The sequence below is a fragment of the Tursiops truncatus genome, chromosome 10, assembly GCF_011762595.2.
Source record: "Tursiops truncatus isolate mTurTru1 chromosome 10, mTurTru1.mat.Y, whole genome shotgun sequence".
Taxonomy (NCBI): Eukaryota; Metazoa; Chordata; class Mammalia; order Artiodactyla; family Delphinidae; genus Tursiops; species Tursiops truncatus.
Genome location: NC_047043.1, coordinates 32,137,512 through 32,164,922, shown reverse-complemented (window position 1 = coordinate 32,164,922; position 27,411 = coordinate 32,137,512). Strand labels below are relative to the sequence as shown.

At 43.5% G+C, this 27,411-nt stretch overlaps 1 protein-coding gene and 1 pseudogene across 19 annotated transcripts in view; one reads left to right on the top strand and one right to left on the bottom strand.

Annotated features, from left to right (window-relative positions):
- TRERF1 (transcriptional regulating factor 1) overlaps positions 1-27,411 on the bottom strand; it is a 296,865-nt gene that overhangs the window by 195,899 nt on the left and 73,555 nt on the right. For 6 of the 19 annotated variants that reach the window (XM_033864246.2, XM_033864245.2, XM_033864239.2 and 3 more), the window contains exons 1-2: positions 6,759-6,958; positions 6,254-6,339 (exon numbers count right to left, since the gene is read on the bottom strand). The exons of 3 other annotated variants lie outside the window; for them this stretch is intronic. The gene's annotated coding sequence lies outside the window, so the exon portion shown is untranslated. 10 more of the 19 variants (XM_033864249.2, XM_033864251.2, XM_073810718.1 and 7 more) reach the window with 5 other exon arrangements.
- Positions 22,040-24,098, top strand: LOC117313734 (small ribosomal subunit protein uS3-like; annotated as a pseudogene).

Genomic DNA, 27,411 nt, shown 5'->3' with positions numbered 1-27,411 from the left:
CTAAAAGGCGATCTGGCTGAAGATCACTGGCTGAAGATCACTGCACCTCGCTGCCGCCTGTGTGCGATGCCTCTTACAGTTTACATCGCACTTTGCGTACATTATCTGATTCAGTCCTCACAACTCTCAGAGAAGAGGCGACAGATGGTATCACCCTCTTTTTACAGATGCGGAGACAGACTCGGAGGCTGACTTGTCCAGAGCCATACGACGGAGCTGCACCCCAACCCAGGTCTTCTGAGTCTGCTCACCCACTCACCTGCCATACAGACCCCATCGTTGGGGCCACCGGGGCAAGCAGGGCAGTCTATGGCCTATTTTTGTGAAAGGCCGCCTGAAGTAGAAGCAGCCCTTTCGCCTTTTTTTTCCTTGCTCAAAACGTACAACACAGTGCCCACCAGCTTTTGAACAGGGTTGCAAATCACAGATGTCTTCTCCCAATCATAGTTTTCAAATAAATCTAACGTAAGGCCCAAATTACTTTAACTGAAGACTCTTTTCCCCAAGCGAAAGAATCCGGTCTTTCCTTTGTACTGCTCAGTAATGCAGTCAAATGTTCAGAAAAATGCAGTACAATTTTCTGATGCAGTCTTAACCCTTGTCGTCTCTGGCTGGTGTCAAAGCCCGAGCCCAAACCCCTGCCCAAGGCTAGCGCGGCCTCAGCCTGGAGAGACAGAGCACCTGTGCCCCAGCACCGCTCCCCACCCTTCCCTCACCTGCACCTTCACTCTTCCTGGATCTTCCCTCCAGTCATCATGAAGGAAGTGTTCCTCCCCCCCCACCCCGGCCAAGGCCAGATCTTCCCCACAGACTTTCTCAATGGCTTTTGCTCAGCTGACCCAACCCATTGCTCTTGAACAATCCCTCCCTCTTCACTAGTCTTTCCCATCATCACACACACAGACCAGCAGCACCGCCCCCAAAACCCTTCCCTCTACACACATGTGCTTCCAGCTCCCCCTCCATTTCTCTGCCCCCCTTTCACAGTCAAATTTTGCCCCAAAGTTGTCTCCACATGCTACTCCCAGTTCTTCACTTCCTATTCCCCTCCCAACCCTTCCGATCCTGCTCTCACCCAATCCATTGCTCCATTCAAACTGTTCTTTGCAAAGTTGATAATGGCCTCCATTTTGCCAAATCCAGTGGTGACGTTTCTGACCTTAAACTCATGAAATGTTTAACACTCACTCCGACACAACACACACACACACACACACACACACACACACACACACACACACACACAGCCTTTTCTTCTCTCAACAGACTCCTTAGAGCACCTCATCCAGTCTCCGGGATTTAAATACCAGCCCTTAGTTGATGGTTCCCACATTTTTATCTCCTGCCTGGCCATACCTCTGGCACTGGACATTATATCAGACTGCAAGCTTAACATCTCCACCTTGAGTCTAACAGGCATCTCAAACTTGGCGGTGTCCAAACTGAAATCGCTTGATTCTGCTCCCCGAGACTCTTCCTCGCCCCCATCTCAGCAAAGAGCACCACCCATATCTACCCAACGGCTCAGTCAGAAACCTCAGTTATTAGATTCCTCCTCCCCAACCTCCACCAAATCCATCAGCAAGCCCTGCCCATTCTACCTCTAATAAGCATCTCACACCCACCTGCTCCCCTGCATTCACCTCCTGTCACCTCCCCACCTGGCCTGCTCCAAATGCCTTTTTATTGCGCTCCCCAATTCCACACCTGCCCTCTCCACCAATGCCACCCCCTTTAAACACGGGTTAGGGGGTGTCACTTCCCACTGCAAACTTCCAGTGGCTTCCCACTACCCTTCAAATGAAACCCAAACCTTTCCAAGGCCCCAAGTCCTGCACGATCATCTCATGCTGCCCTCTCCCCCTGCCCCCTTGTCCACCTGTGCCTCTTTTTAGTCGTCCCCCCGCAAGGCCAAAGTCCTTCCACACAGGCCCTCCTCTCTCTGCCTGATGCTCTCTGTCTTCCCCTCACCCCCAATCCTCAGAGAGGCTTTTCTAGGCTTCTTTAGCTAAGTAACTGCAAGTTACTGCTCCCTGTGGTTTCATCTGAGCATCTACCACATTTTGCAAGATATATTTCTTTACATGTCTGCCTCCCCTCTGGACTATAGCCTAGGCGGTGGAGTGGGGGATGGGGAGAGGAAGACGATTATGTCTTTTAATTATCAGTGTATACCCAGAGCGGTAACACAGTACTTAGCAAATAGTAGGTGCTCAATAAGTAGCTGCCAATACGTACGCATGAATAAACCAGATCCAGTCACAGCACGAAAGTAACTGTTAACCTCCCACAAGCCCTTGGTTACCATTTAGGTACACAAGTTCTTTTTCCCCTTCCTGTCTGTCAAAAAAGTAGGTTTTTAATGTTGCTAAACCAACAGCCCAATAGCTCAGTATACTCCACTCATCCCCAGCTTGTTGTCTTCCGTGAGGAAAAAGTAAAAATCATGTTTCTTCAGTAAACCCCAATTAACCAGAAGACCCTACAAGCAGCTGCCTTGAGAACTTAAACATCTTTAGAAAATACCACAGAAGCTTTTTGGTGTGTATTTTCTTTAACCCAGAAGAGAGCCATGGGATCAAACTCATGTTACCAGGACTCTGTTATTCCTTACGATGCCACAGTATCCTAGCTGAAAAACATGCCAATATCTGGACTCCAGCTGCTCCTGTGTCCCTCTCCCCGCAAAGGAAATCAACTATGTTTTAGTTTCCCTTTTATTTCATTGGTTCCCCTCCAACAGGCAAATTCAGAAATATTATTAATCCACAAGGTTCCAGCTGATTCTCCTCCCTAAATCACACAGTTTTATGAAGTCAGAAATAAAACCAGCTGAAGTTAACTGCTTTTAGAGCAATCAGCACCCATCTCTACTGCCTGGGGTCTGAGCCACTTGTCTGGATCCTTACTTCTCATGTCAATGCTCAAAGTCAATAAAAACATCAAGAGCTTTTCCTCCAAAAGTGCCCGTGGTGAAATGTATGATATCCCGGAAGTGACAGTAATACAATATCATTATTTTGAACCTTATCACAAATATACGACCATATCCCAATTACCCACATGTGAATTCTCCACAGAAAGTGGGTAAAGCCACACTAGGCTTTCTGGTCTCCCACTCCTCCCAAGACTACCTCCCCCTGCTGCCTGGGATTAACAGCTCAATTAACCTTAGACTTGACCAGGCATAATTAGGCAGGTGAACCAGCTGGCTGGAGGGGAAAACTTCCAAGATGAACTGAAATTATTTTTGGTGCCTGGGATTATATGCCCCACTCTCTATTAGCATATATAACTGGGACTCAACCATGCACTTTTTTTTTTCCAAGACGGTGGCAGACTTTCACAAGCATTTTCTTGCATTTGACGGTCAAGATTACCAGGCCACTCAAGAGTCCTTTTTGGAATCCAAGGTGTAAATCCACTCTCTCCATGAGAAGACAAAAAGAGAAGTTAATCAACTCACCCAAGTCCATGAGGCAATTTGGCCGTTGGCCCAGGAAGAGACAGACTGTGGAGATCTCTTGAGACTTTTCTTCACAAGACTGAGTCACAGAATTTCAGACATGAATGGAACTCACGGATCAAACCATGCGTTTTTAAGATAAAAACTCTGAAGTCCAGAAATGGCTAGACACTGATACCCTCCCCACCTTTTCTTCCAGTGACGCTGTGCTCCTGCCTTGAGAATAAAACCACCTTAAAAGTTCTTTGTCATTTTACAAATCCTGTAAACTGAGCCAACTGCTGAACACAATTTTAACATGTTCTGATTAATCAACTTTACGGAGAATCCTCAGACTTTCCCCCAAAAAAACCTCTGATGCTTTCAATTATTATGACCAATCCACCCATCAGAGCAGGAGAAAAAGAATTTTAAGTAAGCTTGTTTCTGTGACCACACATTTTATTACATAAGCAGCAAAGAACACTACAGTCTGTCCCCTCTCTTACAGTGAAAGCTCCCACCTTGACAAAAACCACAGGCCCAAGTGGGTTAATGGATGCAAAACTGAGTACTTTCCACACAGTTCGTAGAACAAGTGTTTTCACAGCAAGCTCACATAAATGTTATGTGATATTACCACATGCCTGCTATGTGGAAGCCTGCTTACCAAGCTGTGAAAAGACCCATGCTTACTACGGAACCTGCAAAATTAATCTTCTCAGTGCCCATAAAGCAGAAGGGAAATGCTCTTTTTTGACATGTTAAGCTGGCTTCTTAAACAATTCTTTGGCGAAAATGGACATGCCTAAAAGGGCGGAGCCCAAAGAGGTGTGTCACTCCTGGTATCAAGTCCTATAAATCAAATCCTGACAATATTTTTAAAAGAATGAATTATGATTCATGGGCCTTCAAACCTTTATTACCACAGAACATTCTCAGAAGAGGGAAAAAAAGCTACTGTGACTTGATTAATGGCCAAAGAAAGACAATAAAATAAATCCCATAAATTAAAAAAAAAAAATACTGAATGACCATAACCACTCTTGGCTTGAGGGTAGACATGTAAATAATTCCCCTACCTTGGGATAAACACACATAAAGTTTCTGTTTACCTTCCCAGCATATATATCAACCAGAAGCAGATTTTCAGCAGGGGAAAAATAATAGCTAATTTGTTTAACGAATGCCTAGTTAGGAACATTTGATAAGTGGCAATAATATTGAATTCCCAACTAACTCAACTCTCAAGCTGCCAAAAATCAAATTCTCAATCTGGAAATCTGATGACAGAAAGGAAAGAAAAAAAAAAAAGAAAAACCACTGTCCATGTAAAGAGATCATTTTTTTTAAAACCCACTTTTTCCCCTGCTAGTATTGAGCCTGTCTGTAGCACTGCAGAAAGCTTAACTAACTTTAGTTAACCACACTGCCTAGTGTTCACTCCCTGACTCTACTAAACTTGTCTGGGTTTGAATCCCTGGTGCTAAAATTATCCTGGCCAAGTTAAAACTCCTAGCATACTTATGGTGGCGATCATTTCATAATGTATAAAAATATCAAATCACTATGTTATGCAACTGAAACTAACACAATGCTGTTAAGTCAATTATACTTCAATTAAAGAAAAGAAAAAGAAAAAGAAGGAAATAAATAAAGCTCCCAGCCTAATGAAGGTACCTGACAGCTAAGACCTACAACTCATCTGCAGAAACCAGTAGGCTGAGGACCAGGAAAAGAGGCACAGAGAAGCAAAGAGGGCTGGTTAACTAGTTAAGGGCTGAATACTCCTGGTTGTTATCCTTCCAGAGAGCACCAAAACCACATTTTCCATCACCAGACTGCTTTCTTGAGACAGTCTATGATGCAGAAGGTTGGTACCAATTGGGACAACTTAAAACTCCTTTCTTAAAGCTCTGCTCCATGGCCTGCAAAAAAGTGCAAACAGCCGGCATTTTTTTAAAAGAACTCTTCAGCCATCCCTGGATCCGTCATTCTTAAACATCACTTCCATGCACTTCACAAGACAGCCGGGGCCATGCTGTTAGCAACCCGCTTCAACACGTTCACTTGCCAAAGCCGCGTCTAGTGTGGGGAAGAGTTTCCACAAAGCTGGCTCTAACGGGCCAGTCGAAGGCACACAGAGGAACCAGAAGTCATTTTCTTTTAACCTAAGGATGGCAGGCGCACATGCTCCAGCCCAGTGCTGGCCAGAGGCTGCCCGCCAGGTGCTCTCGGCCTCTGCCAGTGAATGAGTGGTTTTATGCTGTTTTTTTAACATCTATTTCTTTAGACCACCGGCAGTAACTTCACAGTCTTCCGAACTGAAGTTGGGGAGTCAAGGGGCAGGTTTACTCCCTTACACATTTCTCCCATCTGGGTGGCCACTTTAACTTCTGGGGAGGACCCAGCCGCCGAAGGGCCCTCAGGAGCGTATACATACACATATGCATCATGTCAAAAACCCCAAAAGGCACATCCCTAGGGTCCTGCGGCTTCTTGGCTGGAATAATGAAGGCTTTATAACAACACAATCTTCAGTTGCAAGCCCCCCCCTCCTTTAAGCCGGGTCTGCCAATTATAGCGCCCACCTCACCCCTCCCCCCTTTGCTGGGATGCTCTGCAGCGCAGAGAGGGAAGAGGGAAGAAGGGAAGCAGAGAAGGCCCTGCTAACATACTGAAAGTAAAGAAGTGGGGGGAGACTTCTCCTAATCTGTCCCCCTACTTTTCTCTTCCCCTCCCCGTCTTCTCACGGAGCATCCCCCAACTAATTTTTTAAAAATGAAACTTAATAAGCTTCTTGCCTACCTTGGCTGTTTCTGCAACAAGTGCATGGGCAATCCGACAAGAAGGCCAGTCTTCGCTTGGGGGGTGAGATGGGGGGGCGAGCAGAGCTGATGGAGTAATTTCAATATTAATTTCTGTCAGAGCCGCCTTCTCGAAGCGCTACTCACTTACAGTACTGCCCTCAGCCTGTAAACAAATATCGCTCCGCCAGGAAACATACTCCCCAGATGCAAGCCCCTCTCCCCAGCAGGGAACCTGGCCCTTCACGCCCTCCCCCCAAAATAGCGTGCTCCCCCACCCAGGGTAGGAAGCTCCGGGTTTCCAGAGCACCAACCCACCACCTCCGCCACCACCCCAGCAAGAAACTTACTCGGTCCGTCTACGCCTCCACCCTCCCTTCAGGAAATCTACTCTCCATATGCATTCAGCCTCCCCGCAGGAAATCTGCTCCCCCCTCCCCCCTTCTATATACATGCACCCCCTCCCTCTCCTCCTCCCCACGCGCCCTCCCCGGCCAGAAACTTACTAGCGAGAAAGCGTGCAGGCTCTCCCGATCCTGGAAACTTACTCCCAGATATAGCGCCCGCCAGCCCCCTTTCCCGGCCCTGCTCCCCTTCCTGCCCTCCGCCGCAAGCAACTCCAAACTCTCTGCATCCAGCCACTCTCCCTCCCCGGTGGAAATTTGCAGCGCGGGGCCGCGCGCGTGCATCCACCCTCCCCTTCAGGAAACTTACTCCCCATCTGCATGCACCGCCTCTCAGCCATCGCTTAGAGGGAAGGGGGTGTGCTAGGGAGACAGAAATACATATGTATCTCTCGCCCCTCCCCCGGCCGCAGCCCACTCGGGGCCGAGCCGCTGTAACCTGGCCTTACCTTTTGCATTGCTCCCCACCCTCGCCCCCTCCCTTAACCCTCCTTATCCGCTTCCCGGCGCCCCCTTTTTTCACCCATTACCCACCCCTAGCAACCGTTCCCAAGCTCCTCTCGGCCTTTTTTTTTTTTTAATCCAGGATGCAAATTCCTCCCCTGTCAGCAAATCGACTGTCAAATTATTTTCTTGCAAAAGGAGAAAGGCGGGGTGTGGGGGGAGCAGAAGCAAAAAGGAGGGGAGGCGGGGGAAGGGAGAGAGAGGGACAGAGGAGGGGAGAGATATCCCTCCGCAGAGCTGGGTCTGGCCGCGGGCGGGGAAGCAGGAAGTAAGGTGTCCAGCGTCGCGGCCGGCGGGTCCTCCGCCGCGGCCCCCGCCCGCGCCCCCTGTCCCCCGGGGCGCCGCGCTTTGGCCGGCGCGGGCCGCCCGGCGCATTGTTCGCAGCCTCCCTGGCGTGCGCTGCCGACCTTATCTGTGTGCTCTGCCTGTACGTGAGGTTGCACCTTTTGTAGGCTGGCGAGACTCTGGACATGGATGGGGCAGGGGGCGCGGACCAAGTTGCGGCCCCGCGCGGGACCTGTCAGCCCCGGGGTGTGGCCGACTCTCTGGCAAGGCCGGAAAATCGAGGCCCGGGAGAAGGTGGCGTGGTCGGGAAGCTGCCGCCTGAGACCCGGACCAGTGCAGGATTGTTTCCTGCGTAGCCGTCCCGGTTATTGTAACGCGCTTTGCAATCTAACGACTGGGGTTTGGGTTTTATGTTTATTTTTTAAGGGGTTGCAAAGATGCCAAGGTCTAGGTGGGCTTCGGGGAAACGGTCTGCGCCTACCCCCCGCTGCATCCCGGCTTCTGCGGGGCTGGGAGAGAGGCTGAGGCTCCCGGGAAGGGGCTTGGAGGTTCGCGAAGCGCGCGGCTCCATCCCTCCGCCCCGATGGGGGCGGGGAGGGGGTGCTGCAAACGGCGCTGGAACTGCATCCCTCTGGGGAGGGGTCTCCATCTCCGCGGCGCTGAAGGCCGGGGAGGGAGGTTGCCTAGGAGAGGGGCCGGAACCGGGCGGCGGAGGGGAGGGGAAGGGGCGCGGGTGCCGCCGCGGCGCGCGCCCGCCCCTCCTCGTGCGCCATGACTGTGGAACGTGGTGCCGGGGAGGAGGGCCGGCCGCCGGGGGCCGCCTGGGGCCGCTCGGCATTGGTGCGGAAACCCGAGCAGGGAGTCGCTCCTCGCGCAGTCTCCTCCTCCTCCTCTGCGGGGGAAACCGCTGCACCTAAACCGAGAGCAGCTGCGAGCAGGGGGCAGGGCGCGGGCTGAAAGGCAAGCCAAGGGTTCAAACCTCGGCGGCGCCATGGGAGCGAGAGCCCAACAGCCCCCTGGTCCCTCGAAGGCGCGGCCGCCCTTCGGTCCAGCCCGGGACGCCAGCACTTCCAGGCGGCTTCTCTGGTCCAAGGAAACGTAAACCAAAGATGGTTGGGCTTAAACAGACTACCTCGGGCCGGGTACGGGGCATCTATCTTAGGGAGGTCCCACAAGACAGCGAGTGTTTTTTGCTCAGGAGAAAGTTAAACCATGTATTTTTCGGTATGGGAAAATCGTTGTGCCCCTTACCCCAAATCTTCGCGCAGTATAAATAAGGTGCTCCCTCTACCCAGACTTTCGCCACTGTCCCCTCACCCCACCCCCACTCGGGCACCGGGTGTGGACAGGGCGGGGGAAGGCTATATGGGAGCTTAAAGCATGAGGTCATGGACGGAGGAGGCTGCTGCCAAAAGCGGCCGAGGTTTTTGTGTATTTTGAGGGGTAACGGTTCTCCATCTTAAGCAGTGTTAAGTTCTCCCGCAATACCCTACGAATTCTGGGGCACCTGGACCAGAGAGCCCCCGAAAGAAGGGGGGGCTCTGCGCTGTTTGGCTCTTTGAGCTTTTGGCCGGTGCCCTGCCCTTTATGGGGCCCTTCCACATAAGCAAAGAAAGTCGAGGGACAGCGCACAGTGTCGTGGGGTTTGAGAAAGACTCAGATGCTCGGCTCCGCCCCCCAGCGCCACTTTCCTCAGTCCTCGGTCATTTTCCAACCCGATTGCTTTCTACGATAGCCTCCTGCCCCTCTCCGACCCATTCTTCCCAAGTGGCTAGAAGAGTCTTTCTAAAACTCCGGACTACCCTCCTTCAAACCCCTCCCAATTGCTCTTAGAATAAAGCTTTGAAGCCCCCCCGCGATTTCGCCCCTACAGACCTCTCCACTCTCACAGCTCCTCCTCCCATACTGTAAGCCGGGTTGTGCTTTGTTCTGTTGTCTGGGCCTGGGGTAACCCTTCCTCCTCCACCTCTTCTTACTAACTCCTGCTAGACCTTCAGAACTTGACTCAACTGTCACTACCTCCAAGAAGCCTTCCTAAGTATACAATCTCAGCTTTAACTCCCTCAGGGAAAAAAGACCCACCCTCGACCTCCGGGCAGCCGGACTTTGCCCGGAGCTGGCCGCAGTGGCGGCCCTTTTCCAAGCGGAGGAGGCATAGCCAAGCTTGCGCGCCATCACTGACTGGGGGCCCCACCTCCTGGGAGGGAGTTGACTAGGACAAAACCTCCAAACACCCTGCTTCCGCAAGAGACCTAGGAAAAGCAGCGCAGTACCGCCCAGAAACCTCAGCCCCTACACCTCCCACCCCCCAGCACACACCCACACTCGTAATGCAAGGAGAGGTCTTTTCGTCTAAAACTCCTCCCTGGGGCAGATAAGAAACCTGAGGCTTGAAGGGAGTAAGTGACTTGACCAGGGTCAATGAGGAAATTGACACCCTGGTCTTTCTTGGTCCTGAACTAGAAGGAAGGATTTGGGACCTAAAGCCTTGCTGCTGCACAGCCAAGGACGCCTGCATCACCTTCAAAGGACCCCTACATGCTTGGCCCACTGCCAACAGAGAGGTAGTAAGCCTAGTGGTTAGTCGTGCAGGCTCTGACCTTCGGCAAGTTCCTTCACCTCACTTGGTTCAGTTTCTTTGCCTGTAAAATCAGAATAATGGTACCTGCAGTGTATTGTTATTGTGAGGTTTTAATGAGTTCGTGTATGTAAAGGCCTTAGAACAGAGGCAAGTTCTTGATTATTTGTGAGTGGGGTTATGTGACCCCTCCCTTCCCAAGGACTCTAGAAAATCAGAGCCCCAGAGTCTTTACTTAGCATCAAAAACAACTTAGGGCCTAATAAACTGGGAAAGCACCCATAAATGTACAGACAGTACATACAAAGTACATACACCCATAAATGTACAGACAGTACATACAAAAATGTACAGACAGTTAGCCCATAGATTCAGCCCTTGACAATGCCTATGCTTGAAGACAACTCCAAATCTGGGAGCACTGGTTCTGGACTCTTAGAATGAGTGTCAGAGGGAGGATAGCTAAAGTTAAAATATTACCTTAGATCTTTGAAATCAGAGTCAAGCTGAAATAGTCTCATCCTGGTGCAAAACCTGACTTATGACCGAAGCCCTCCTAGGGCTGCAAAAATTGTAAGGGGATTATTATTATTACTATTATTATTGTCATTAAATCCTAGTTTTCCCATTCTCAGCACTTACCCCATGGTAAAAGAGGGGTTTTCTTTTTAATGCAATTCATTTTATTGGAATTGGTTTAATGCATTTACATGGTTCCAAATTCAAATAAACATTGAGAAGTCTCCCTCCCACCATGTCTGCTCCCCACCGGTTTTCCCTCTATGGAAGGTCAGAAGACATATTCAACTGTTTTCCAGCTGAGGTCTCGGGAAGAACTCCTTGGATGCCTACTTAAATTTTTATGTCCAGGGCTTCCTTCTCCAATCCAGGCAGAATCAACACCCTACTCCCAGCCTCCCCACCCCTTCAGCCTCAATCCTACACAAGTTGTAGTAACAATGATGAGCCACAATTCCTGAGCTACTGACAAAAGCAAACAACCATTTTGTGATTCTCTCTCCTCCTTTATGCTAGGAATAATAGCTAAGGTTTACTGAGTGCTTTCTATGTGCCAGTCACTGTGCTAAGTACTAGACATGCGTTCTCCTATTTAATCAGCCCCAAACCATCATCATTAACCTTATTTTATAGACGCAGACAGAAGTGCAGGATCAGAGAGACTGTGTAACTTGCTCCAATTTGCACCCAGGCCAACTTGAGCCCAAACCCTCTCTCTTAACCACTAGGCCTCTTGCCTCTCTGCAACACAGGGAAAATTCTGGTAGCCTGAAGGGGAAGGAGTAGAATGGAGTCTTTGGACTTAGGCAGGCCTTTATTCAAGTCCTGGGTCTGGCCCCTACCAACAATGAGAACTTGGGGAGGTTTCTTAACCTCTCTGAGCCCTAGTTCACCCACCTGTGTACTGGGACCATACATTCTTCATTGGTCAAATGAAGTGAAAGTCAAATGTGTGTAAATAATGGTTTTTAAAAGGCGTAGTAAACCAAATGCAATGTTTAGATCCTGTGTGGCTCTGATGTGAATAAACCAATTGTTTAAAAGACTTTGAGATCATCAGGGAAATAAAATGTGGACTTGATATAGATGTTAAGAAATGGGACTTCCCTGGTGGCACAGTGGTTAAGAATCCGCCTGTCAATGCAGGGGGCACAGGTTAGAACCCTGGTCTGGGAAGATCCCACATGCTGCGGAGCAACTAAGCCCGTGCGCCACAACTACTGAGCGTGTGCTCTGCAGCCCGCGAGGCACAACTACTGAAGCCCGCACACCTAGAGCCTGTGCTCCACAACAAGAGAAGTCTTGTTGCGTAATGAGAGGCCTGCGCACCGCAACAAAAGAGTAGCCCCCGCTTGCCGCAACTAGAGAAAGCCCGTGTGCAGCAACGAAGACCCAATCCAGCCAAAAATAAAATTAATTAGTTAATTTTTTTTAATTAAAAAATAAAAGAAATTATTAATTTTGTTACATGTGATAATGGTATTGCGGTTAAATTTCTTCTTGAGTTCTTATCTATTAGAATGCATAATGGGGACTCTGGGGTGAAAGTATGTTTAGGATTTATTTTCAAATAATCCAGCCCCCTCCCCAAAAAACAAAAGATAAATAAAACAAGATTAGCAAAGTATGGATAATTGGTGGAGCTATCTGTTATACTGTTCACTCTACTTCTGCTGAATGTTTAAAATGATTCAAATAAGTCTGAAATAAATTTAAAAGTAAAGTAATTCTATTTTAAAGCACTGAAATTTAAAATGATAAGGCTTATTCAATTACTATGAAATGTTATCAGTAACTATGAAATTTTTTAAGTAGTTTGTTTTTATTGTAATTAGTCTTCATTTTTTATTTCTTAGTTTACACTTTTTCAGTACTGTTAATTAATGAAAACAAACTATTTTATACATTTAAGTGATAACAAACATGTGCATAGATAAATGTATGTCTATACACATTTTTAGACAGATACACATGGATATATGTATTTGTACGCACATAAAACTTGCCTGTGATCTAATTTGTGATAAATATTTACTATGAAATTTTTTTAATTGTTGAATTTAAAAAATACAGTACTGGCTTATAGTAGAGATGCAAAAATGGCAATTTTGTCACTGTGAGACATTCAGAGCAACACTTATGTCTGGCAGGTAAATCAGGAAGGGGGCAGAAATGAACACTGCAGAGAGCAAGGTGGACATATCATTGTTAAGGACACCACTCAGAGGACAATGTACAGGAAGGAAAATGGCAGGACTGGGTGATGGAGGAAGAGGCAAATTAAAATTGGGAGCCAATTTTCCCTGAGAATGTGTCTCCACAGAGCTGCTTCAAAATTGCATGGATTAAGAATCTGATGCACTGGGCAAAATTCTCAACTCTGTGCTTACCAGTTCTGTCACCCAGTCCAGAACTGCTCTGAGTTTCTTCATTTGTAGTTTGGCTATAAGACCTGTCAGGCCCCTTCCAGCCATGCGGACTAGAAGTCTAAGCAATGCTGTTGCTTTTACAGGAGAAGGATCATTTCTGAGACCACACTGGTTATCTGCCTAACTCAAGAACAGATCAAAACTGAATGGAGGGCTTCCCTGGTGGCGCAGTGGTTGAGAGTCCGCCTGCCGATGCAGGGGACACGGCTTCATGCCCCAGTCCGGGAAGATACCACATGCCACGGAGCTGCTGGGCCCGTGAGCCATGGCCGCTGAGCCTGCACGTCCGGAGCCTGTGCTCCGCAACGGGGGAAGCCATAGCAGGGAGAGGCCCGCGTACGGCAAAAAAAAAAAAAAAAAAAAAACTGAATGGAAATGGAACTGTAGCCAATTCACAACCAAATGAAATGTTTCAGGCCCAGTGAACATTCTGTGTACTGTTCTAGGAATAATTTTTCTGTACTCTGGATTTAAACAGCTGGAATTATTTTTTTCATATGACCCCCTTTTGAAATGCAAGTTTGTCCTCCTTGAGAGAAAATTTGCATTTCAGAGAAAAGATGAGACAGTATATTTGGTAACTCTTCAAAGAAGTGAACCCTTCCGTATAGTACTTTACATTAAAGGTGACTCTTCAGGAGCGCTTCTTAAAAACAGGGAAAACTGGAGGCATGGAGAAATGGGGGAGAAAAGGCATGGAAAGAAAATCCCAACTTTGCTTCCTGCTCTATCCAAGGCTCTGAGAGGCAACGTGACCAAATCAAGGGACTGTGAGGGTAGAAAAAGTCAGTGGGTGCTTTAGAAATGAGTGATGGATGTCACTAATGCAGTTGTTGAAGAAAGCTCAGTGGTCAAGCACCAATAAGTCTGTGGCAAGTGCAAGCAGTGAAACACTATAGTTGTAGAGTATTTCTCAAACTCATGTTTCTTTGCCATCCCTGAATTTGTAACAACCAAAGCAATGAAAGCAAAAAGTCCTGGCACAGAAGAGCTTATGGGACTCCCATTTTGAAACCAATAAGATAGCATAATTTGTTGACTGTCACCTCAACCCCCAAGTCTGTTAAGGACAGTGTTGAGAGAGCAGGCCTTACTCAAGACAGGAGGCCTAACTGGTGTTTGTTTAGTAATACTAAGAGATCACTATCTCAGGCAAGTTTCTAGCCAGAGAGAGAAAGGCTATGAGAAAGCTCTCGGTTTAAGTCTTATTTGGAAGAGAGGGAAAACAAACAAGCAAACTAGGATAGTAGATTCTGTATCCAGTACAAAAATCAAAAAGCAACTCAATGGTTGAAATCACTGCTAAAACTTCCTGCACCCGCCCAGAAGGCATGCTTGGGAGTCACACATTTCAACTACGGTACCAGCGCATGGTGGGTAGTGCTCAAGGGCTGTGGTGGCCCCCGCTGGTTCCCAAATGAGTGGCTTTGTTCCATGTAAGGGTGAGGAAGACAGAGAATAAGTGAATTTCCTACTGCAGATGCAAATCTATTAAAAAGTTTTAAATTGCAGAGTGTTTAAATCTAAGTATAGATAACAGCTACTTTTCCAGAGTCACATTTTTTTTTTTTTAAATGGGAAGGAGAACCATTAAGACCTTGTATTAGAAAAGATCCTGGCAGGAAATGGGTGGCACACTCAACAGGTAACTGAGGAGCATTTATGGTAAGTACTGTTTACAATAGTGTGCAGTCAGGGCAGGCTTCGTGAATGTGCAGCTTGTGTGGTCACACAGGACCCTGCACTTAGAAGGTCCTGCACTGCTTAATGCCTTGCGGTCGCCATCTTGAAATTCATTGTGGTTTTTGAATAAAAAGTTCTGCATTTTCATTTTGCACTGGACCCCACAAACTATGTAGTTAGTCCTTTGTGCAGGGCTAAGGGAAACCAGCAAGGGATGGTATAGGACCAAAGATCTAAAAACAGTGTGGAACCTTTACCACCCATAAGTCAGAAAGGGCAAGAAAGAGAAATACCTGGAATGGAGGAAACGCTGTCTCTGAAGTTATGGCTGTGACTGTAGCTGTAGGAGAGGGTCACACAACACAAGTGACGGCCTTCTGTAAGAACACAACACAGAACACAGCCATAGTCAACCCACAGCCTGCAGAGAGCACAGGCAGGTGAATAGCTACCCCAGCTTCTCTCTGCCCCTGCCCTCTGACCTCCTATATGTGCCTCCCATTGGCTGAACCCTACAGGAAGCCAGGGGCTCTGGGAGCCTGTTGATGAAATCAGTGGAGGGCAGCCTGCCAGGGCATAGGGTACAGTGGAAAAAGGTAAAAGTGAATCTGGAAAGGGCAGAGAATAGCCAGCTCAGGACTTTTACCTGAAATTTTCAGGATCATGGTTAAGAGTAAATAACATGAAAATGGAAAATTCAACCAATGAATTTCAGTAAAGGACTCTGTATTGATTATTAAAGGGTAATCATTTGGTATGCATCACGTACAAGGTTTTACATACTTTCAAAGGAAAAACAAGATGATCCAAGAATTTTCAAGAAAATTAGATGTTTGAAAGAGCCATCATTAAGTGAAGAGAGAAGCCTGGGATTTCAAAATTTTTAGAAACATTCCAGGCCCCAAAGTCAAATTTTGTAGGTAACACCCCACTCCCCTTCACCCTTAGGCCAACATCACAACAAAAAAGTACCTTTGACAGGCACAGCATCCCAAGAATTGCAAGGACCACTAGGGCAACAGCAGCTAAATAGAATGTATTCCAACCAAGGATTTGGGTATAATTAAATATTTGTAGATACCTTTCACACATGAGGAGCATTGAAAAGCTTGTACAGAGGGAGTTCATTATGCTGCTTTGTAACTTTCTTTTCTGACTACTCAATTCCTCTGAACATTTTAATACTATTCAGATCACCTTCCAAAAAGTACGTATCACTTATTAATTCACATGCCACTCAGAGTTCTTAACTATGTAGATACGGGCTAAACTATATTTATCCTTTATAATTTCCTTGAAAAATAAAGATTTTTGCTGCAAATGTGAATAAGATTGCAGGACACATTTCATCTTTTTTAAAAAGTTGAGGTAAAAGTCACAGAACACAAAATTAATCATTTTAAAGTGCATAATTCAGTATGCACTGAATTGTGTAATTCACAATTCACAATGTTGTATAGTCATCACGTCTATCTAGTTCCAAAACATTTTTATCACCCCAAAGGGAAGCACCATACCCATTAAGCAGTCATTCCCCATTCTTCCCTCCCCCTAGCACCTCACAACCACTTATCTGCCTTCTGTTTTTAGGTTTACCTATTCTGAATATTTCATATAAATAGAATCATAAAATACATGACCTTTTCTGTCTGGCTGCTTTCACTTAGCATAATGTTTTCAAGGTTCATTCATGCTGTAGCATGTGTCAGTACTTCATTCTTTTTTATGGCTGGATAATATCCCCTTGTGTGGATATACAACATTTTTTAAATCAATTCATCAGTTGATGGGCATATGGGTTGCTTCCAGCTTTTGACAATTATAAATAATGCTGCTATGAACATGAGTGTACAGGTACTTATTTGAACACCTATTTTCAGTTCTTTTGGTATACACATAGGAGTGGAATTGCTGGGTCATATGGTAATTCTATGTTTAACTTTTTGAGGAGCTGCCAAATTGTTTACACAGCCTTTTTAAGGGAACTCTGAAATCCTTTTAGAAGCACCCATTTTACAACCACTAGATATCATACCTAGAGTAACTAAGCCCATTCTTGCCTATAAAATAAAACACATTCCAAAAATTTTTCTGTGTGGGAGATACTCTAGTTAGCAATTGACTGGAGTTCTTATAATTTATTTAGGTTATTGGTTTATAAAGTAATACATGCTCATTGGAGAAATTTTTAAAACAACACTAAGTCAAAAAGAAAATACAGATCACTTGTAACCCACTGTGAACTCTTACACACACACACTTTTTTTTTTTACAAAAATAGCTTATCAGAGCGCTTATCAATAAATCCAGCCTGAAATAGAAAATGAAATTAAGTCAAAGAAGAAAAACAACACAGTAAACCTGTGAATGGTAACAATTTCACATCGGAAAGCACACTTACCTAGTTTTTTCAGTTCAGCCTGTTGCTGTAATAACCTGAAGCATGATTGTATGGTTGTGTAGGATAATTACCTAGTAAATCAACTCTGACTTTGAGTTACTGAGCCTGCATATAGAAGGTGTGGTTTTGGTTTGTTTATTCTTGTTGTTTTTTTTAATCTATTTATTTGACTTAATAGTATTTGTTTTCTCCCTTGGAATTGAGTTGAGGAACACAGAATTTTGACAAACTGTCTCTTTCAGATGGATTCAGAGGCCCTACCTAGATATAGGCTCTCTTTTCTTTTCTTTACGTAAATTTATTTATTTTATTCATTCATTCTTGGCTGTGTTGGGTCCTCATTGCTGCACGCAGTAGGCTTTCTTTTCTTAAATCAACATATAGTAAGTAAAATTGACGTTTGTGTGTGTACAGTCCTATGTGTAAACATCATCACAATCAAGATGCAGATGGTTCTATCACCTTCACCCTAAAAAATCCCTTTAGAGTTCCGCTCTCCCCCCATTGTAACCCCTGGAAATCACTGGTCTGTTCTCCATTACTCCTTCACTTGGCCTTCTTCCTAAATGTCATAGAAATGGAATCATAAAATATACAGTCTTTTGAGACTGGCTTCTTTGACTCCACATAATGTCTTTGAGACTCATTCATGTTGCTACATGTAATGATAGTATTTCATTCCTTTTTATTGCTCAATAATGTTCATACTCTACTAGCAGTAATATTTATTGCTAAATAGTATCTTTTCTTTTTTTTTTTTTTTTTTTTTTGCAGTATGCGGGCCTCTCACTGTTGTGGCCTCTCCCAATGCGGAGCACAGGCTCCGGACGCGCAGGCTCAGTGGCCATGGCTCACGGGCCCAGCTGCTCCGCGGCATGTGGGATCTTCCTGGACCGGGGCACGAACCCGTGTCCCCTGCATTGGCAGGCAGACTCTCAACCACTGCGCCACCAGGGAAGCCCCTCTAAATAGTATCTTAATGCTAAGGAGTATGAATGTACTCAGTTTATCTGTTCACCCATTGAAGGATCTTGGGGTGGTCTCCACTGTTAGGTGATGATTAGAATAAAGCAGATATAAACATTCATGTGCAGGTTTTAGAGCGAACATAAAATTCATTTCTCTAAGGTAAATACTTAGGAGGGGGATCATACCATATCATATGGTAAGTATGTGTTTAACTTTATAAGAAACAGGCAAATTGTTTACCTGACTACCATTTTATATTCCAAGCAACAAATGAGAGTTCCAGTTGCTTCACAACCTCGCCATCAGTAGATGCTGTCAGGCTTTTGTTGCTATTGATTTTATTTTCATCCTAATAGCTATGTAGTAGTATCTCATCGTGATTTTAATTTGCATTCTCCTAATAGCTGATTGTATTGACCATCTTTTCACGTGCTATTTTCTCTTTGGTGAACGTACATAGACGTTTAAGTCTTTTGCCCCTCGCCTTTTTTTTTTCCATCTAGCAAACTACATATTTCACCTATTTATTTTACTTATTGTTTGTCTCTCCTATTAAAATGTAAATTCCATGAGGGCGGGGGTTTTAGTCTGTGTTGTTTTTGCTCTAAGGGCTATAACTGAAAATGCATGTAATTTATCTATCAACTATAACAGTGCTTCATACATTGTAGGAAAACTACAATAATATTTGTTGAATAAATGAGCATTTATTGCATACTTACTATGTGTCAGGGACCATTCTAAAAGCATCCTAATATTTTCAGATTTTGTTAGTGTTGTTGCTATTTTATTATTTCATCAATAATTTTTATTTATTCTTTACAAGTCTTTAATTGTTCAACAAACACACTGAGTCGTTGCTACCTTCCAGTTACTATGCTAGGGCTTAAGAATAAAGTGAAACCTTAGGAGGTTTAACCTTAGGAGACAGGTTAATATTGTAAAATAAGAAAGGTGCTGTGATAAAGATATGCACAGGAACCTGGCAAAGCACAGTGGGGGAATACGGAATTCATATTCTTAAGGGTCAAGGAAAGCTTTCTAAAAGAGCTGATCACTTAAATCAAACTGAAGTGAATAAAATGCTTAGTTTATACTTTTCCTATAATATTAAACAGAATTAATTTTAAACCTCGATTACTTTGTTCCCATCTACAGTAATGTAAATTATCCAGAAAGCACTATATTTTAAAATGGCATTGAAAACAAACAAACAAAAGGCATTGGTCTTTGTTTCGTATCAGGATAGGTACCTTTGTTTTAAGGATTATAACAATTAAACTATAACAAGATGTTCTCATTTTTTATTGGGTTGTTTGTTTTCCTACTATTGAGTTTTAAGAGTTTTTCTAGATACAAGTCCTTTGTTGATATGTGACTTGAAAATATTTTTCCCCAGTCTATAGCTTTTCTTTCTCTTAGTGTCTTTCACAAAGCAAAAGGTTTTCATTTTAATAAAGTCCGATTTGTCAATTTTTTTTCTTTTATGAGTTGTGCTTTTAATATCAAGTCTAAGAAAACTCCCTGATCCCAAGTCATAAACATTTCTACTATTTCTTCTTCTAAAAGTTGTATAGTTTTACATTTTACATCTATGATCTATTTTTGAGTTAATTTTTGTATAAAATGTGAGACTGAGGTCAAGTTTTTTTTGTCTTTAGCTTTTCGTGGCATACTTTTGCATATGGATGTTCCGTTATTCCAACATCACATATTGAAAAGGCTATCCTTTTTCCATTTAATTGCTTTTTTACTTTTGTTAACAACTGACATTTTGTGACTCCATTGCTTGATATATTCTGATCCATTGGTCTATGTCTCTATCCCTCCACCAGTACCACAGTGTCTTAATTATTGTTCCTTTACAGTAAGTTTTAAAATCAGGTAGACTGATTTCTCCCACTTTATCCTTCTTTTTCAAAATTGTTATGGCTACTCTGGTCCCTTCAACTTTCCAAATAAATTTTAGAATCAGCTTGTCTATATCTGCAGAAATCTTATTGGACTTTTGATTGGAATTGTACTAAATCTATAGATTTCTTCAGAGAAAATTGACACGTTCAACTAAATTGGATCTTCCAACCCATGAATCCAGTAGGTCTCTCCATTTATTTATGTCCTTTGATTTCTCTCCTCGGTGTTTATAGTTGTCAGCATACAGATCCTGCACAAGTTTTGTTGAATTTATACCTAAGTATTTCTCTTTTAAAAATTTTAAATGAAATATATATTTTAATTTTGATTTCCAAATTGTTTAAGCGTGTAGAAATATAATCTTCTTTGTGAGTTAGCCTTATCTCTCGCAGTTGTGCTAAACTCATTTATTAACTTAAGACTTTTTCGGTAAATTCCTTGGGATTTTCTATGTAGAAAATCATGTCACCTGCAGATAGGTACAGTATTCTTTCTTTCTAATCTGTATGCCTTTACTTTCTTTCTCTGCCTTACTGCACTGATTAGGACTTCCTGTACTATACTGAATAGGAGTGTTGATAGAGGACATCTTTGCTTTGTTCCTGACCTTAGGAGAAAGCATTCAGTGTTTCACCATTAAACATTACATTAACTGTAGGTATTTTGTAGATGGGCTTTATCAAATTAAGGACATTTCCTTCTATTTCTATATTGCTGAGCGTTTTTATCATGAATCGATGCTGGATGTTTTCAAATGCTTTTTCTGCATTGTTTGATATGCTCATGTCATTTTTCTTTTTCAGTTTTTTAATATGGTGAAGTATATTGATTGATTTTTGAATTTGGAGCCAGTCATGCATTTCTAGGATAAACCCCACTTGGTCACGGAGTAGTATTCTATTTATATATTGCTGGATTTGATTTCCTAGTATTTTTTTTTTTGAAGATTTTTGTGTACTGTTCATGAGGGACAGTGGTCTATAGTTTTCTCTCCTTGTACTGTTTTTGCCTAGTTTTTTGGTATCAAGGCAATTCTAGCCTCATAAAATGAGTTGGGAAGTGTTCTCTTCCCTTCTATTCTCTGGAAGAGATTGTGTAAAATTGGTGCTATTTGTTCTTTAAAAGTTTGGTAGGGCTTCCCTGGTGGTGCAGTGGTTGAGAGTCCGCCTGCCGATGCAGGGGAGACAGGTTCGTACCCCGGTCCGGGAAGATCCCACATGCCGCGGAACGGCTGGGTCCGTGAGCCATGGCCGCTGAGCCTGCGCGTCCGGAGCCTGTGCTCCGCAACGGGAGAGGCCACAGCAGTGAGAGGCCCGCATACCAGAAAAAAAAAAAAAAAGTTTGGTAGAATTTACCAGTGAAACCGTTTGGGCCTGGAGCGTTGTTTGTTTTTTTTTTTTAAGGTTTTTACCTATGGATTCCATTTCTTTAATATATATGTTGCCTATTTCTTCTTTGTGTGAGTTTTGGAAGTTTGTGGCTTTTAAGGAATTGGTCCATTTCATCTGTTATTGAATTTATGTGCATAGAGCTGTTCAGAGCACTGCCTTTTAATATCTGTGGGGTCTTTAATGACATTGGTAATTTGTGTCTCTTCTATTTTTTTAAATTTTTAGTATGGCTAAAGTTTATCGATCTCATTGACGTTTTCAGAGAATCAGCTTTTGATTTTATTGATTTTCTTTATTGTTTTTCAGTTTTCAAGGTCATTTTTTCTGCTCTTTATTATTTCCTTCTTTCTGCTTGCATTTGGTTTGTTTTGCTTTCCTTGGTTTCTTAAGATGGACGCTTAGTTGTTGATTTGAGACCTTTCTTCTTCTCTAAGGTAAGCTATTTTATAATGCTATAAATTTTGCTTTAAGAACTGCTTTAATTCACCCCACAAATTTTTATGTGTCCTGCTTCATTTTTGTCCAGGCAAAAATATTTTCTAAGATACATGTATCCCAATGTTCATTGCAGCACTATTTACAATAGCCAAGATGTGGAAGCAACCTAGATGTCTGTCAATAGATGAATGGATAAAGAAGATGTGGTACATATATACAATGGAATATTACTCAGCCATAAAAAAGAATGAAATAATGCCATTTGTAGCAACATGGATGACCTAGAGAGTATCGTACTAAGTAAGCCAGACAACGACATATATCATATGATATCACTTATATGTGGAATCTAAAAAATAAAAATGATAGAAATGAACTTATTTACAAAACAGAAAGAGATTCACAGACATAGAAAAAAAACTTATGGAAAGTGGGGGGAGGGATAAATTAGGAGGTTGGGAGTAACATATACACATTACTATGGATAAAATATATAACCAACAAGGACTTACTCTATAGCACAGGGAACTATACTCAATATCTTGTAGTAACCTATAAGGGAAGAGAATCTGAAAAAGAATATAGCCCCTAGTCCCCTGAGTCTCTTTCCACTAGACCCCCTTTACTTTAGCTTCTCCTCCAGGAAACCCCAAACCTTCCTTTAATTTAGCTACTAGAGAGTTAATGTCTGACACCACAAGGAGTTTACTGGACTTAGCTCCAGTGCTGTGATTGAAACTATTCTGATTGGTCAAGGCCAGTGCCTACCGGTCATTAAATATTTGGAATATCACCTCTGCCGGTACCTTATGTTTGTACAGCATTTTATAGTTTACAAAAGGTATTTACATATATTATCTTAGTTAAGCTTCATGCCGGCTCCGTGACATCAGTACGAATTGTTATTGCCATCATAAAATATTTTAATTATAAAATTAACACATTAAAAAATAATAATAATAAATAAATAAAATTAACACATATTAGTGTGGAAAATGAATGATTATTGGGGACTCTCTGCTCAGAAAAATTATCACTTACCCAAGATCATATGGTTATAGGAGTTTGGGTCTAAACTCCTAACAGCTTCAAGAATTGTCATATCTTAAGTGTTCGGTTTAGGGAAGGAAGATTTCACTCTGCACTGGATAGATCTGGGAAGGCAATTCCAGGAGGGAGGCACTGAGCTTGTACTGAGGAACCAGTGGGATCTGGTTGACAGAGAGGCAGAGCAAGGATATTCTACTCAGGAACAGTGTGAAATGTGGCCCACATGTAGTAAAAGATCCTATTTCCATGATCATTTCAAGACACCTTCTCTGGAGGTGTTGGAACTGAAATTCTCCAATGTTGAGTCTCAAAGAGCACCTGAGGCAAAGCTCTCCTCTCCTACCTTGCTTGTTCAATTCTGGAGCCGACGGAGGAGACAGGGAATGGGCATTCTGAAGCTGCTGAAGCTGAATTGTATTTATTGGGTCATTTTTCTCCTTCACACTTGGGTCCCTCCAGATAGAGCAATTGATGAAAAAGAAAGTGAGGAAGTCTGAAGTATTATTCACAGCCCCTCAGCTGCTGTTACCAAGTCCACACAAAGGCTTATCCAAGGAGAGAATGGTGCTCTAGGCCACCATAGTCCTAAAGTTCTTTGGGTGTTTGTGTTCTGTCTGCAATAGCAGTGGGAACCATTTGCTCACATCACACTCCTTAGGTCATTTAACAGCAGCACTGGGCCATTCCTTAAGGTGCTGCCAGGTGGCAAGATGGCAGTGTCAATTTCCAAGATGTCGCTGATGGCGTCCTCAAGGTTGAACTGAACAAGTGTCTCACTCGGGCGCTGGCCAAAGATGACTACTCTGGAGTTGAAGTCCGATTTACACCAACCAGGACGGAAATCATTATCTTGGCCTCCAGGACGCACAATGTTCTTGGTGAGAAGGGCTGGCGGATCCAGGAATTGACCGCTGTGCTTCAGAAGAGATTTGGCTTCCCTGAGGGCAGTGTAGAGCTTTAGGAGGAAAAGGAATATACGAGAGCTCTGTGCACATCACCCAGGCGGGACCTGCAGTACACACTTCTAGGAGGGCTTGCTGTGGTGTGCTGAAGGTCATCATGGAGAGTGGGGACAAGGGCTGCTAGGTCGTAATGCCTGGGCAACTCCAAGGACAGAGGGTTAAATCCGTGAAGTTGTGGATGGCCTGATGACCCACAGTGAGGACCTTGTTAGCTTCTACAGACACCACCGGGTGCCATGTGCTGCTCAGACAGGGTGTGCTGGGCATCAAAGTGAAGATCATGCTGCCTTGGGACCCAAGTGGAAAGATGGGCCCTTAAGAAGCCCCTGCCTGACCACTGAGCATGGTGGAACCCATAGATGAGACACTGCCCCCTGTCACCTTCCCCATCCCTGAACAGAAGGGAGGGAAGCCATAGACGCCTGCCATGCCAGCAAGTACCCACTGCATAACACAGTCTCCTTGGCAGCTGGATTTGGAGTCTGATGTTGCTCTATAAAGACCTTTAACAAAATCTTTTTTTAAAAAAGTAGGGTTGCATCCAGGTTTCATGGAGCCTGAATCTTATACAATCTGGGGCCTCTTTTTTCTTTTTAATTTATTTATATTTTTGGCTGCACTGTGTCTTCGTTGCTGTTCGCAGGCTTTCTCTAGTTGCAGCGAGCGGGGGCTACTCTTCGTTGTGTTGCGCGGGCTTCTCATTGCAGTGGCTTCTCTTGTTGCAGAGCACAGGTTCTAGGTGCACGGCCTTCAGTAGTTGTGGCACACCACATGGGCTTAGTTGCTCCACAGCATGTGGGATCTTCCCTGACCAGAATCAAACCCGTGTCCCCTGCATTGGCAGGTGGATTCTTAACCACTGTGCCACCAGGGAAGTCTGGGGCCTCTTTTTTTAAAAAAGAAAACACAATTACAAACAGAAAATCAGGTATAGAACTTTGGAAAGAACTTGTAAGTGAGGGTCCAGAAGCTTTAAGTTCATTAGCAACCCCGTTGCTTAACATGAATAACAGATCTGAGAAAAAGAAGGGAAATGATTCAATTAAATAGCATAGGATTATTGTTCTCTGTATATTCACCTCTGCTTAACCGTAATTTTTAAAATCTGCTAAAAGAAAGGGAAACTATCCAACTAATGGCACGGGAGTATTTTTTTTGATGGTACCTGTGCTCCCAGGCTTTTTTTTCCCTCTCTCTCTCCAGTACTTTTAAAAAGTTTTATCGAGATATAATTGACACACAAAAACTGCTCATATTTGAAGTATACAGTCTAAGTTTTGAAATATGTAGACCCCTGCGAAAGAATCACCATAATCAAGATAATGAATATATTCATCAGTCTCAAAAGTTTCCTCATGCACCTTTGTAATTCTTCCGTCCAGCCCCTGCTTATACCTCCGCCCCCATTTTTTCATATATTTTAATCTGCTTTTCTAGTTGTTTAAGGCAAAAGGATAAATTTGGACCCTGTTGTTTCATCTTGTCCAGAAGTAGATGCCTCCAGGCTTTTTTAACACAGAGAAACATATAATCAATCCAAACATAAAGAGGTGAAGAGATGCTCCTTTAGGGTAAGTATGGTTTTGAACAGAGGAACTAGAAGACCAGTAAGGTTTTGCACAGAAGATCTACAAGACCAGTAAGAACTCCCCTATCTTAATTAAGGGCAAAAGGGGAGAAGAACACACCTAAGAGGTGTCCAGTCCAGATGGGTCTTTCTTTGCAAACCCACAGATGCACTTTTGAGACGTAATCATCAGTGAAGAAATCACATAAAAGAAGATGACATTTTCTCCCATTCTTGACTTGTCATAAACCCACAATGAAATTAATTTTGGTTTCAATTTATGTGTCTTGGGTATGAGCCACTGTTATGCTGAATGTACTTGTGCCTGAGTGAAGTTTCTATATGAGTTCAATAAGTGTTCGATTCTTCAGTGTTCACTGAGCACCTATACGTATACTGGGGATTTGCAGAGACCCTTGCATCCTGCCTCGCCCTCTGCTTAGTCTCTGGCAGGTTTATCATCCAAGGCTGGGCCCAAATGCTCCTTCTAGGGCCACTCAGCCTAGTCATCTTTTCCTTCCAAAGTACTTGCCAACTGTACATTTAGTTCTCGGTGAATACTTTCCTGAATAGCTTGTCTTATTGCTAAATGTTTTTCCAATGTAGGTATGAATGAGATCATACACCTCTTAAAGGCAAGTCCATATCCGTACTACTTCTTAGCACCTGTGCCCGCATCACAGAGCCTAACACGATTTGATATACATTTATTTTACTTTAATATCCTTATTATATAATTAACTCTTGTTCATAATGAAAATGTTCATTATGGAAATGTTAGGTGATGCAGACAAGCAAAAAGATTTAAAAATTAACCATAATTCCAATATCAGAGAATAACTGCTGTTGACATTTTGTATAGGGTGTACAACAAATAGGATGTATAGAGGACCTAAAGTTTTAATGGAAGAAATTGAAAGATACACAACCACAAGTTAGAAGGGGTAAGAGGAGGCAGTGACATTTCTTGAGACGCCAGGAAGATGATGTGCTCTTTGTGGCCCAGGGCGGGCAGCATGAGTGTGCTTTAGAGACCTGGCAGAGCGTGCTGTCCAGAAAATATACTTCTCCCACCAGTTCTTGGAATCCTTATAGCAGGAATCAAGTCCTTCTACAATAGTGTTAAAACAACTTCAGGAGACATGTGGTCCCCGAACCAGCAACATCAGCATCACCCGGGAACTTGTCAGAAATGCAAATTCTCAAGCCTGATCCTAGACTTAACTGAATCAGAAACTCTGGTGGTTGGGCCCAGCAGTCTGTGTTTTAACAAGCCTTCCAGGTGATCCTGATGCACAATAAAGTTTAAGAACCACCATCTGAGACTGGGAGCTATCTTGTTCATTGTTGAGTTCTCTGTCTCAGCACCTGGTGCCTAGAAGGTCATGAAGAATCTGCTAAATCAAGTATACAAATACCCCTTAAAGATGCATCACTTTTAAAAATTATTTTTATTATGGTATTATTTCTCATCGAAATATGTAAAAGATATAATGAGTACCTAGTATATCCAGCACTATCTATAGCAAATTAAATCTTAACAGTTGGCCACATTTCCTTTAGATATTTTTTTGGAGAACAAAATCATTGCAGATACAACTGAGAGCTTTCTGTGTGTCCTCTTCCCAATCTCATACTTTCTCCTTCTTCAGAAATAACCACGATCATGAATAATTAATCATTCTTATACATGCTTTATGCTTTTACTGCATATTCATGTATCTATAAACAGTATATGGCATTGTTTTGCAGGTTTTTAAACTATTTACATGGTGTCACACTCTACATACCCTGCAATTAGCTTTTCTTCATTGTTTTTGAGATTTATCATTGTGCAGACACAAAGCTGTGAGACATCATTGTAATTGCTGTATAATATTCCCTTGTATGAATACACAGTGATATATGAATCTGATCTTCCATTAATGGCATTTAAATATTTCCAGCTGATTCAGTTTTTCACTACTAAAAGTAATGCTGCCACAAACATATATATCTTCAGGTACAAACAAATAGTTTTCCTCTAAGGTATAGACTTGAGTCGATTTCCTGTGATGTAGGATTA